Consider the following 12,017-nt stretch of genomic DNA (forward strand, 5'->3'; position numbering starts at 1 on the left):
ATAAGGCCTACTGGGCAACCAGATTCCTAAACTTTGATGCCAAATTAGCAGGAGAAAAACGATTGCTCCAGCTAAATGAGCTAGAGGAATTCAGATTCACAGCTTTCGAAAATGCCAAGCTTTATAAAGAAAAATAAAAAAAATGGCATGACAGAAAGCTGTCATCTAGAATCTTTGAACCAGGACAGAAGGTCCTGTTGTTTAACTCTAGACTCAGGCTATTCCCCGGGAAACTGAAATCCCGGTGGAAGGGACCATACGTGATTACAAGTGTGTCACCATATGGTTATGTGGAGCTTCAAGATATTGATTCTGATAAGAAGTTCATTGTCAATGGACAGAGAATCAAGCATTATCTTGAAGGCAACATTGAGCAAGAATGCTCAAGGCTGAAGCTAGATTAAAAGCTCAGCAAGGTCCAGCTAAAGACAATAAAGAAGCGCTTGCTGGGAGGCAACCCAGCCATGGGGCAACAATCCTCTAAGCATTTTGCCCTATTTTTATTTTTATTTGTTTATATAAAGTTCACTGACACTAAGGTAAAGAATCATTTGCATAAGTTTACAGGGTTACAGAAGGAATCTACACACAAAATAGAGATAGGGAGCTTACTGGCAAGAAAACGCCAGTGAAGGCCATTTTGGGCGTTCAGCGCCCAAAATGGGCATCCAGTGGGCGCTGAACGCCAGTAAGGATAGCTATCTGGCGTTCAACGCCAGAAAAGGGCAACAACTGGGTGTTGAACACCCAGGAGAGCAGCATTTGGGCGTTGAACGCCCAAAACAGGCAGTGTTTGGGCGTTCAAACGCCAGGATGGTGGGGAGGAGCTCTCCTTCTACCCATCTCCTTCTTTTTCTTTTGCTTGAGGACAAGCAAAGCTCTAAGTTTGGTGTGCTTATCCGTGATCACTAAGATCATGGCCCCTAAAGGAAAACAACCCACTCCAAGAGGAGCAAGGGAGTGATTTAAAGGAACTGAAGCGCCAGAAATTCTCTCTTGAAGGACCAAGCACCTCACAGACTAGAGGAACATCCACTTCCCAAACCTCAAGGTTGTTGAGTTCTAATCTTAGCCTTAACTCTGTGATAACTGTTCTTATTTTAATTTTACCTTAGGAGTCATATAGTAGTAATTAGTATCTATTTTGATTTTATCTCCAATTAAGCTATAGTTTATTTTTCTCATCATCAGCAAACATAAATAAAGTAGTAGATCTTTTGAATAAGAAGCAATAAAATTTCGAGTTTTAATAAGAGAAATTCTAATTAGTTAAATGTGGTGGCAATGCTTTCTGTCTTCTGAATGAATGCTTGAACAGTGCATATATCTTTTGAATTTTTTGTTTAAGACTGTTAAATATGTTGGCTCTTGAAAGAATGATGAACATGAGACATGTTATTGATAATCTGAAAATCATCAAAATGATTCTTGAAGCAAGAAAAAGCAGCAAAGAACAAAGCTTGCAAAAAAAAAAAAAAAAAGAGAAAAGCAAGCAGAAAAAGCCAAAATCTCTTAAAACCAAAAGGCAAGGGCAAATAAAAAGGATCCCAAGGCTTTGAGCATCAGTGGATAGGAGGGCCTAAAGGACTAAAATCCTGGTCTAAGCGGCTAAACCAAGCTGTCCCTAACCATGTGCTTGTGGCGTGAAGGTGTCAAGTGAAAACTTGAGACTGAGCGGTTAAAGTCAAGGTCCAAAGCAAAAAGAAGAGTGTGCTTAAGAACTCTGGACACCTCTAATTGGGGACTTTAGCAAAGCTGAGTCACAATCTGAAAAGGTTCACCCAGTTATGTGTCTGTGGCATTTATGTATCCGGTAGTAATACTGGAAAACAAGGTGCTTAGGGCCACGGCCAAGACTCATAAAGAAGCTGTGTTCAAGAATCATCACACTGAACTAAGAGAATCAATAACACTATCTGAATTCTGAGTTCCTATAGATGCCAATCACTCTGAGCTTCAATGGATAAAGTGAGATGCCGAAACTGTTCAGAAGCAAAAAGCTACTAGTCCCGCTAATCTAATTAGGATCTGAGCTTCAATCAAAAACTCTGAGATATTATTGCTTCTCAACCTATTAGTCTTCTATTTTATTTGTCTAGTTGCTTGAGGACAAGCAACAGTTTGAGTTTGGTGTTGTGATGAGCGGATATTTTATACGCTTTTTGGGGATAATTTCATATAGTTTTGAGTATGTTCTAGTTAGTTTTTAGTTTATTTCCAGTAGTTTTTAGGAAAAATTCATATTTCTGGACTTTACTATGAGTTGGGTGTTTTTTTGTAATTTCAGGTATTTTTCTGGCTGAAATTGAAGGAGCTGAGCAAAAATCTGATTCAGGCTGAAAAAGGACTGCTGATGCTGCTGGATTCTGACCTCCCTGCACTCAAATTGGATTTTCTGGAGCTACAGAACTCGAAATGGCATGCTTCCAATTGCATTGAAAATTAGACATCCAGGGCTTTCCAGAAATATATAATAGTCCATACTTTGCACAAGGATAGACGACGTAAACTGGCGTTCAACGCCAGTCCTCTGCCCAATTCTGGCGTCCAGCGCCAGAAAAGGATAAAAAACTGGAGTTGAACGCCCAAACTGGCACAAAAACTGGCGTTCAACTCCACAAATGGCCTCTGCACGTGAATTGCTTAAAGTCTCAGCCCCAGCACACACCAAGTGGGCCCCAGCACACCAAGTGGGCCCCAGAAGTGGATCTCTGCATCATCCATGATAGTCCACTCATATTTTGTAACCCTAGGCTACTGGTTTAGTATTTAAACAACTTTTAGAGACTTATTTTGTATCTCATGACATTTTCAGATCAAAACTTTGTATTCTCTGACGGCATGAGTCTCTAAACCCCATTGTTGGGGGTGAGGAGCTCTGCTGTGTCTTGATGAATTAATGCAAGTATTTCTGTTTTCCATTCAAACACGCTTGTTCCTATCTAAGATGTTCATTCACGCTTAACTGTGATGAAGGTGATGATCAGTGACATTCATCACCTTCCTCAACCATGAACGTGTGCCTGACAACCACCTTCGTTCTATATCCGATTGAATGAGTATCTCTGAGATCTCTTAATCAGAATCTCCGTGGTATAAGCTAGAACTGATGGCAGCATTCATGAGAATCCGGAAAGTCTAAACCTTGTCTGTGGTATTTCGAGTAGGATTCAAGGATTGAATGACTGTGACGAGCTTCAAACTCTTGAAGGCTGGGCGTTAGTGACAGACGCAAAAGGATAGTAAATCCTATTCCAACCGGATCGAGAACCAACCGGTGATTAGCCGTGCTATGACAGAGCGCGTGAGCGTAGTTTTCACTGGGAGGACGGAAGGTAGCCATTGACAACGGTGATCCACCAACACACAGCTTGCCATAGGGGGACGTGCGTGCGTGAACAAGAAGACAGAGGAAAGCAGAGATTCAGAAGACAAAGCATCTCCAAAACTCCAACATATTCTCCATTACTGCACAACAAGTAATTTTTAATTCATGCTCTACTGGTTACTCACAATTCAATTGATAAACATAATTGACTTCCTGACTAAGATTTACAAGATAACCATAGATTGCTTCAAACCAACAATCTCCGTGGGATTCGACCCTTACTCACGTAAGGTATTACTTGGACGACCCAGTGCACTTGCTGGTCATGTGTGCGAAATTGTAAGAGAGTAACAATTTTGTGCACCAGTTGCCTTGTGCAATGCAACCTACATTCAGTCTCCACCACAACAGTGGTAGAATTTCCACTATAATTAAATTATTACATACACCAATTCCACATGATTGACAGAATCTTTTCACACTCAAGTTCTAACCTAACTTGACTTGGTTATGCTAATACCTAACTCTTCACTCTTAGTGATAACCCAACTAAGAAATGGATACCTCACTGGTACAAGATACAAGACATAGAATCAACCTAAAAAAATCTGAAATCACTCTAGGCTTTTTACTCAAGTGTATCACTTTGCCTCTTTCCACTCTTAGGCTTTTACTTGAGCTCTCTCATTTTGCCTTTTACCTCAAGAAATTATAGAAAGATAAACATTAAAAAGAAAATTACAATCTGTAAAACATGATGGAGATTAATGCTTCAACAGCCTCTTTGCTATGTGATGAACCAGATTTTCTTGCCTCTGATTTAGTTCCTCATTTTGGCGAAATGCTCCTTTGACTAGGAAGTACTATCCAAGTTGATGAACTTCTTCAGAGAACTCTTCTTAGAACATAAACCTCAGAACTCTGGTTATCTCTCTTTGGCTTCTGAAGGATGAAAAATCTTCTTTTGTATCTCCTTGCACGTTACTGAGTTGCTCTCTCCTAGGTCAACTCCTTGAGCTGTGTGCTACCAACTTACCATATCACTTTTTCCAATTAATCCCCAAATTGGAAGTTTTAGTCTGACTTTCTCTTGCTTGACCAAAAGCCTCAGGAAAGCAAAGAGAAACAGTCTTCCAATGGTAAACCAAATCCGAACCATTGAAATACTACTTGGTCCCCAAGACACACATTTGACCATAGATTCACATCAGTATTGATCAGAGGTCATCTTTCCCATGTATCCCAATTTGGACTGGCAGAGAGTTGGGGAAGAGGAGAAGAAAGCATAATGCATGCAAGAGGAAATAAGTTACATTTAACTTTTGCCTTAGCTTGATTTGGTTTGATTTGGGTGATTAGACCTCTGCCTTTCTTGCTTAATCCTTCTCTTTCTTTCTTCTTTAGTGAACAGCTTAGAGATTAAGCTTTCTCTATCTTTATCTGAGTTCTGACCGAAGAGAAAAAAGTGAACGTTGCTTTACTGAAAGCAAATTGGAGGGATTGGCTTGAGAGATGAATTAGGGCTTGGGTCGGTTATAATTCATTAAGCCCGTTTGATTTCTTTGGCCCATCTAATTTTATTGCTTTGATTCCTTTGGGCTGTTATTGTTTTGTAGCCCACCAGCTTTTGTTTTCTTATCTATCTTACTAGGCTGCTGCAATAAGGAATTTTGGCCTACAACATTTAATCTGAAATAATCAACACTAATTAGTTAATTAGCCCAATAAAATAATGTTTGTCATCATTAATTAATTTAGTTAATTTCTTAACTCAACAATCTCTCCCTTGATGACAAACATAATTAAAACATTAATCAAAATGAATTGAACTTTGAATAAATTTAAGAAACTTCTCTTTGAATGATGTCACTTGCTTTTGTGTTGCTCCCCCTTTCCTTTTCAAGAGTTGCTCCCCCTAGATTTATTCTCTTCTTTTCGTTCCTATATACATTATTCTTATAGAGAGCACAATAAAGAGCTACACACAATTTAACTTGACTAAGGGATATTACATAACCAGCAACACATATCCAGCCCAATACTGAACATATTATGTCAGCAACAAAACAGAGCATCAAGTTTAACCAAGGCAGGATAAAACAACAAAACTTGTAAGGTAAGGTTAAATTAGTCTGATCATAGCCTTATCAAGCTTTCATAGCAGCAAGTATCAGATTTATTTCACAAAAATGACCACAGCAGCAGTAATCCAAATGCACAATAAAATTCAACAGCAGTTAGAATTCACAGAAAATTAGTAGCAGCAATCAAATTTACCCTAAAAATTCGCATATTTCATGCTACTCATGCTATTACTCCCCCTTTTGTCATCAAGGGTGGAAAATAGGCAAGATCAAGTCAAAATCTGCACCGTAAAACCTACAAGAAAGTGTTAATGCACAGTCCAAATTTCAAATTAATTGAAAGTAAATGCAGCAGTAGTTAAAGTATTATAGTCATCCGGAATAACAGAAAGTTGTTCAAAAGTAACAAGAGAAACAGTTTTCATGAGACAAAAGTGAGCAGACAGCAGCAGCTACATGAGACAAATCTAGGCATCTGAACCATTTTTCTTAGAATCAGCATCCTTTTCAGCATCAGTGGCATGATCTTCATCTTGTTGAAGATTATCAATGAACTTCATGAAGACAGCCACTCTGTCTCTTGATTTTCGGAGGAAGTTCTCATGCTTGCTTGCCAGCTTCCTTTGTTCCTTACTCATGGCGATCATATGATTGGATTGGGAGATAAATTCTTAGACCACATCTCGAACAACATTAAACAGAGCAGATTTTTGTCCAGTGGAGATGGAAGTGCCCTCAATGGAAGGAGGAGGAGATTCCTCAGGAATGAACTCATCATCTTCATCATCTAGAACCACCCTTTCAGAGCGAGTAAGTCCTTTTTGCTGTTTTACTGAACCACCCCCCTTTAGATATGAATGTCTATTTTCATAATCCTTATTGGTCAAGTCAACACCAAAAAGCTCAAAAATACAAGTTAGAAACATGCCATAAGGAAGGGATTTGTCTTTCTCACTTCTAACAAAGTCAAACATGTATCTTACCATCAAATAAGCAAAAGAAATTTCTGTTTTAGTGAGCAGGGCATACAAAACAAGAGTGTCAGTATAAGATACCCTTTGATATGAACCACTCTGAGGAAGTATGATGTGATTTACAATATGGTGCAACTGAGTACGTTCATAACCCAAGGCTTTATGAGTAGGGGTGATGCTATCAATCAGAGAAACATGTTCACAAATATGAGCTAAAGCATCATTGAAAGAGATACTAACTCCTTCATCCCACTTAACAGAGGTATATGCACAAGCCCCAACATCAGTGTATTTCAATGAATCACTGATTGTTTCATTGTTTAGCACAATGTCTCGGTCCTTGACATAAGAATGAACACTGCCCTCATGATATGTCATGTTAGCATAAAACTCTTTGACCAAAAGAGGGTACACTGATTTTTTTATGTTAAAAAGGTAATTCCAGTCTAGAAATTCTAAATTTTTAACAAAAGAAAAACATTTCTTTTTCAGATTTGGTAAATCAGCAAGAAAAGAGGGACACAGGGTATGGTACTTAATGACTCCTCCAAAAAAATTATTATTCATGGCAGACTTAAATCTGTAAGGGTTATAGTTGGAGTGAGATGTCATGAAGTGGGATTTGTGTACAAAGGGATCAATGTCTAGTTCTCTAACAGATTTAAGAAGGAGTTGAGGTTTACCTTTATGAGAACGCAAGAAAACAGACCTTGTCTTAGGTTGAGTGGGCTCAGAGGTAGGTTCGGTAGCAGCTGGGCATTTCCCTTTCGAAGAGCTTGGCTTCGATGAACCAGGTTTAGAAGAAGGTTCCTTTGGTGGTGGCGTCTGCTTGGCTGAGGGTGGAAACCTTGAGGGGTTCTTAGTGCGAGCCATTGGATCCGAGCAAGGAGGAGAGGTAGAAGGAGAAGGAGAAGGGGTAAAGGTTCGGTCTTGAGAGCGTGTGGAAGGTTTTTGTTTTGTAGGAAGCTTGAAGATCTTTCCACGAGGAGGCTTTTGTGAAATAGTTTTCTTCCTCATTTGGTTGGTTTCTGGTTTTGAACAAAAAGAAGCAATAAAGGTAGTGGGGGAAACTGAAGAGTTTGAGGAGGAGTTATGAAGGGAGACGAAGAAGTGTTGGTAACCGTACCAAAAAAAATTTCTTAAAACATGCAACTGCATCACCTCTGATTTGACTTTGAAATGACTTGACATCACCAAAAGAAAGATTTGATTTTATTAAAAATAAAATGGAAAGTTATTTTAAATTTTGAAACTTTTTGACTGAAAGACAAAATGAATAAAATAAATAAAGTAAACCCTGATACAATAAATAAATGAATCATGTAACACTCATATTAGGGCCAGAGGTAGTTTGGTTTAAGGAAGCATATTGGACCACCCAGATTCTGAAGTTTAAGGTTGGCCCAGATGATTCTGCACGTGCTTCAAAGCTTAGAGAACATTGTTAAGAGAAGGTTCTTCATATGCCCAGATTTGTCTCATACCTGTTTATGAGACAAAAACTCCAACAAAAACATCAGCAACTTTCAAACAATGAATCATAGCTTAAAATCCCTAGACTAGTCCTAAGCATACAAAATCTGTCCTCAGCTAGTGGTTTAGTAAAAATATCAGCTAATTGTTCCTCTGATTTAACAAATTGAATGCTAATATCCCCCTTTTGAACATGTTCTCTTATTTAGTGAAATCTCACTTCAATGTGTTTAGTCCTAGAGTGCAAAATTGGATTTTTAGAAATATTAATGGCACTCATATTATCACACAACAAGAGAATATTTTTAGCATTTAATTTGTAATCAGCAAGCTGTATTTTTAACCACATAAGCTGAGAACAACAAGAGGAAGCAACTATATACTCAGTCTCTGCAGTGGATAAAGCCATTGTTGACTGCTTCTTGCTTGACCAAAAGTTTAAGGACTTTCCAAGGAAGCAACATAAGCCGGATGTGTTCCTTCTATCAACTCTATCACCAGCAAAATCTGCATCACAATAACCAACTACAGAAAAATCATTAATCTTAGGATACCATAGACCAAAATTGGATGTGCCATGAACATATCTAATGATCCTCTTAACTGCAGAAAGATGAGACTCTTTTGGTTTTGATTGGAATCTTGAACACATTCTAACACTTTGCACAATATTAGGTCTAGAGAAAGTTAAGTACATAAGAGAGCCAATCATTCCTCTATACCTAGTCTCATCTACATCTTTCTCAGTTTCTCCCTTATCTAATTTTAAATTAGGGTGCATGGGAGTTCCCATGGGTTTGGCATTTTCCATACCAAATTTCTTAACTAGTTCCTTGGTATACTTCTCTTGATGAATAAAAATACAATTTTTAGTTTGCTTAATTTGAAGTCCAAGGAAAAAATTAAGTTCACCCATCATACTCATGTCAAATTCACTTGTCATGAGTTTTCCAAATTAAGAATAAAGGGATTCATTGGTTGATCCAAAAATAATGTCATCAACATATATTTGGACTAGAATAAAAGAATCATTAGAATTTTTGATAAATAGAGTTAGTGTATGTGGTGCCTCTTTGAAAATTATTTTTCAAAAGAAAAGAGCTAAGTCTCTCATACCAATCTCTAGGAGCTTGTCTTAAACCATAGAGAGCTTTTGATAATTTGAAAACATGGTTAGGAAATTCTTTATTTTCAAAACCAGGTGGCTGCTCCACACACACTTCTCTATCTATTACACCATTTAAGAATGCACATTTCACATCTATTTGATATAATTTAAAACCATAAAAAGTAGCATAAGCTAAGAGAAGTCTTATGGCTTCCATTCGGACAACAGGAGCAAAGGATTCATCAAAGTCTATTCCTTCTTCTTGGTCATATCCTTGTGCCACTAGCCTTGCTTTATTTCTTGCAATGCTACCATCCTCTCCTAGCTTGTTCCGAAATATCCACTTGGTGCCGGTCACTTTCTTACCATTCGGCCTTGGAACCAATGTCCAAACTCAGTTCTTCTCAAACTCATGAAGCTCATCCTCCATTGTCTTTACCCAAGAGGGGTCATCAAGGGCTTCCTTTACGTTCTGAGGCTCCATTTGAGAGAGAAGAGCAATGTTTGATTCTTTATTTTTCTTTCTAGTTGAAGATCGAGTTTTAACACCTTGAGAGACGTCCCCAATGACAAATTTCTCAGGATAATTCTTTAAGAATCTCCATTCACAAGGTCTGGTGGACTTGGAGGCAGACTCAGTCACCAAGGGATTCAGGGAGCTGTTGGTTTCAGGATTTCCTTCAGATTCATGAGACAAAACAGAAGTGTCTCTTGTTGGATTTTCAACAGCTGCAGTTTCTAGTTCAGTTTGTCCAGAATTTTCATTTTCATGATTTTATGAAGTTTCATCGTCCTTTTGAGCTTGATTCCCTGCATCACAGTCTACTTTTTCAATAGCAACTATTTTACCTTTTTCATCATCTCCAAAGGTCATAAAACTTCCATCATACTTGTTTAGTTTGATGAAGAAAGTTGACCTTCCAGTCATGTGCCTTAAGCATCCACTATCTAAGTACCACATATCCTTTTTGTTCTTGGATGCTAGGCAAATTTGCATTAAAAACTTCAAGTAACCTTAGGTATCCAAATTAATTTGGATCCTTTGAAGTTAATCTATCTTGGTTGCCCAAGTGCATTGAAATCACACACAACATTGTAAATTTGGTTTTCTACAATTCTTTTTTCAATGAAGCATTGTAAATATGAGTGACCAAATTTCTTGCAGTTAAAACAAGGTTTAATTACTCTGTTGGTCTCTATAGTTTCGTAAAATTTTCAATTAGGTCCCTATACTTTTTTTCTTTTTAATTGGGTCCCTGCACCAAATTTTTTTTCAATTAAGTCCCTCTTAGTAGTAATTGGCTTAATTTTATAGGGACCTAACTAAAAAAAAAAGAATTGGTACATGGACCTAAATAAAAGGGAAAAAAAGTGTAGGGACTCAATTAAAAAAAAAATTGGTGCAAGGACTCAAATAAAAGAAAAAAAAGTATAAGGACCTAATTGAAAATTTTGCGAAACTATAGGGACCAGTAGAGTAATTAAACATTAAAACAATGATTTTCTGATGCATATTACTGAAATTGAGGTGATTTATTATGCTGGAAATAATTAAAGGACTGGAATTTTCTGGTTTTTGGAAGAGGTATTTTTCTTTTGACAAACTGATTTTTGTTGTAATTGTTCCTCTTTGCAAAAGTGTTCCAACCAGAATTTTTGAAAGCATTTGGACTTTTCGAATATGAAGTTTTGTTGTAAAATGGTGGATTTTTGACAGCAACCTCATTATTCAAAATGTATCCCAGATCTGACCTATTTGATGTAGGTTCAGTTTCACTAGTGTAAAATTGATCAAGTTCTTCCTCATGTGTGGGAGCATATCCAAGACCAGGTTTATTGGAATTGGATTTAGTTTTTGATGAACAAGCCACAAATTTCATAGAGGAATAATTAAGAACTGCACTTTCCTTGGTTACATAACCTAAACCAAATTTTTCAAACAATGGTCTTTGACTTGCAAGTAATTTGTCCAAGTTACTAGAACTTTGAGCAAATTTTGCTAAGTCACCATTCATCCTTTTAATCATTTCATTTAATTTTTCATTTTCAGCAATTAGCTCTTGAGAAGGATCCACAATGTGCTTTCCTTTTATTTTTTCAAGTTCAAATTTTAGAAATCTGTTTTCTTCCATAATATCCAAGGCACATTCAGTTTCCTTCACCTTTTCTCTCAAAAAATCATTTTCAGCTTTCAAGATTTCTTTTTTAGATTTACACTTAGTGTATTTTTCCAACAGTTTTGAAGAATTTAGTGTAAGATCATCAATTATAGCATGTAAATCATCTATGGACAAGTCATAATAATTTACCTCATCAAGATGATCATTACCAGCCATGAAGCTGATTTTATCTTCACCTTCAAAATCTTCTTCCTTATTCGAGTCATTCTCAAGATCCTCCCAAGATGACATGAGCACTCTCTTCTTTTCTTTTTTCCCTTTGTCCTCCTTCTTGAGCTTCGGACAGTTGAGCTTAAAATGTCTAGCTTCCTTGCAATGATGACAAGTCACCTTACTCAAGTCCATCTTGTGTTCCTTTGAGCTTGAACCCTTGTGCTTGCCTTTGTTCTTCATCATCCTTCTAAGTCTCCTAACAAAAAACACAAGTTCATCATCTGAAATACCATCATTAGACTCACTCTCTTTTGATTCTATTTTTGACTTGAGGGCTATTCCCTTTTTCTTTGAGTCCGAGTTTCTGTGTGTGGCTTCATAGGCAAGGAGTTTTCCTCTCAGCTCTTCATAGGTTATAGGACTTAGGTTATTGCTCTCAGCTAGGACAGTGGCAGTGGTTTCCCATTCCTTTGTGAGGCTTCTAAGGAGTTTTCTCACTAGGGTTTATTCTGAGTAGGTTGTACCCATAACATCAAGGTTGTTGATTATGATTGAGAATCTCTCAAACACTTCATCAATGCTTTCTCCATCCTTCATATTAAACATCTCTTACTCTTTTCGCAGCATATCAATCCTCGTTTCTTTGACTTGTTTAGTGCCTTCGTGTGTAACCTGGAGTTTCTCCCAGATTTCTTTGACTGTCTTGCATCTAGACAC

The sequence above is a fragment of the Arachis hypogaea genome, chromosome 18 (genome assembly GCF_003086295.3).
Source record: "Arachis hypogaea cultivar Tifrunner chromosome 18, arahy.Tifrunner.gnm2.J5K5, whole genome shotgun sequence".
Lineage (NCBI taxonomy): Eukaryota > Viridiplantae > Streptophyta > Magnoliopsida > Fabales > Fabaceae > Arachis > Arachis hypogaea.